The sequence below is a fragment of the Apaloderma vittatum genome, unplaced genomic scaffold, assembly GCF_000703405.1.
Source record: "Apaloderma vittatum isolate BGI_N311 unplaced genomic scaffold, ASM70340v1 scaffold6260, whole genome shotgun sequence".
Taxonomy (NCBI): Eukaryota; Metazoa; Chordata; class Aves; order Trogoniformes; family Trogonidae; genus Apaloderma; species Apaloderma vittatum.
The window spans coordinates 104,721-106,723 of record NW_009693925.1 but is presented as its reverse complement, the minus strand read 5'-3'; the positions used below and the strand labels follow the sequence as shown (position 1 = coordinate 106,723).

Sequence of the window (2,003 nt, the reverse complement as noted above, 5' to 3'; positions counted from 1 at the left end):
ACTCTTTCCAGACTGAAGTCTTCTGACAAAACAGGGCTAATGACACCACAACAGTCTTTCTCAGCAGATACCTTTTACTGTAACTTTGATTTGAGAAACATGCTTTGAACACAGGATGTTCTCCAAGGGAATAGGGATCTCGAGACTAATTCTGTTCTCTGCTTTCCAAGTCTGTACATATGGAGTTATTTTGAATATATCTCCATTTGAGAACTGAACCATTTTTGAAGTGAACTACTAAGGCAGAATGTGTTTAAGTGTGAATGTGAGAACTTATGTGCTATAATGATGTAGGACTTCATCTGTGTATATAGCACATTTTTCTGTTTTTAGCAGAGTTAAACATGGGTTAGGTTGAATTGTTTCAGCTTGGAGTCTTTTCTAATGGAGGGCTTGGTTTTTCAAGCTACTCAGTTAGTGAAGTTAAAGAGGCCTGGTCTCTCACACAGAGATGTCAGGAGAGAGGCTGACATCAGAAGATTGATCATGTCAGGAGACAGGAGGGAGGCTGAATTATATCGGGCTACATATATCGGGCTATCATCCCATACTAAGAATTTATGTTAAAAACAAACCAAAACAAAACAAGCCAGCTAGAAAAGCTAGTTTTAATGTTTACATTGATACCTCAGGCAGCTAAAGCGTGAGCTCACAGTTAGGAAAGTGGTTTGCAATGGTCAGCACTTCCATTCCTGCACCTTTAGGCTGAGCTGTCTCTCTGTGTGAAGCTGAGCCTGAGCCCCCTGCCATGGTGGGGTCCTTTCAGTCTGCAGCATGGTTAGTTTCAGACCTCGCAGCTCTCCATTTTGCAGAAGAGGAGCAAAAGCACAGAGATTAATGCAGTTTATGTGAAGTTATTCTGGAAGTTTGTGGTAGACATAGGATATGCTGTATTTCATGCAACCTTTCTGATCACCTGACTGTCCTTTCTCCCAGTCCTGACCAGGAATGTTCATAATTTATTGTCAAAGAAATAACTGGCAGTAACTATACGTGCTTAGCTAACATTACCAGATACTGTTGTTGCTTTTTGAAATCAGCATAAAGCCTTTTCAGATCCCTGCAGTGTGCTTCCATGGTTTCTTCCATGCTAAGAGGATCCCCATGGTGTGCCTCCTCTGTTTCTTAGCTGGGCTGTGGAAACCTGATAGTCCATGTCTCTTCTCTGCAGTACCGTCTTGCTGGTGCATGCACATATGTGTCTCCTTCCAAGGCACATATAAATATGTGCTTCTGTTCTCTCTGCACATCATTTTCGTTCTTTCATGTAATTTATTGATGCCAGTTTTTTGTCAAGTATTGTATCTATATTATTTAGTGAACAGTAAAGAAGTGATATGACACAGAACATCACAGCGTGATGCAGGAGTGCATCAGGGAGTTGGTGGACTGAGTGGTCGTACACAGAAGACTCAAGGAGGTATTCCAGTTTAGTCCCTGCCCTGTCAGATGTTATTGCTTACTGAAGGGCTGATTCTTCAAGCACTTATGTGCTGAAATTCCACAGACGCAGTCAGTTTCTGTAATGAGGACTTGCAGTTTCAGATCCTTAGAGAACAAGGTTTTCCTTAGCTAACGGAAGAGGTGCCCCAGGCCTCTCTTCAATCTGTGCAAATGCAGTTGTGGGTGACAGTTCTGTCGAGACACTGAATGACACTTGACCGCAGGCCTGTAATTGGCACTAGTGATGTGAATGAACCTGTTCATAGGTTTAAAACTAAGCACATGTACTGTTATCAGCAGAATCAGAACCTGAACTGATGGGGGAGGTGGGAGCGGGGGGTGTCATCCCCCAATGCCAAGGTAAGGATTTCTGATTCTACCACTGTTTTCTTTCAGCTGAATAGCAAGGCTGAAAAGTCCTGAATGTGTATGGGAATGTTGAAAGTTACAATAAGTTGTTAATAATTTAGAGAAGTAATTCACCTTCAATTGAATTGTTTATTTAAGACATTGATGTTGTTTATCATAACTTTAAAATGTCTATTTTTTGTTCTTCTCCT

General features: G+C 41.4%; 1 protein-coding gene across 1 annotated transcript in view; it reads left to right on the top strand.

Moving 5' to 3' along the window:
• The window catches only part of MOCOS (molybdenum cofactor sulfurase), a gene marked incomplete at its 5' end in the record, with an annotated part of 124,345 nt that overhangs the window by 85,965 nt on the left and 36,377 nt on the right, over window positions 1-2,003 (top strand). The gene's annotated exons all lie outside the window — the stretch shown is intronic.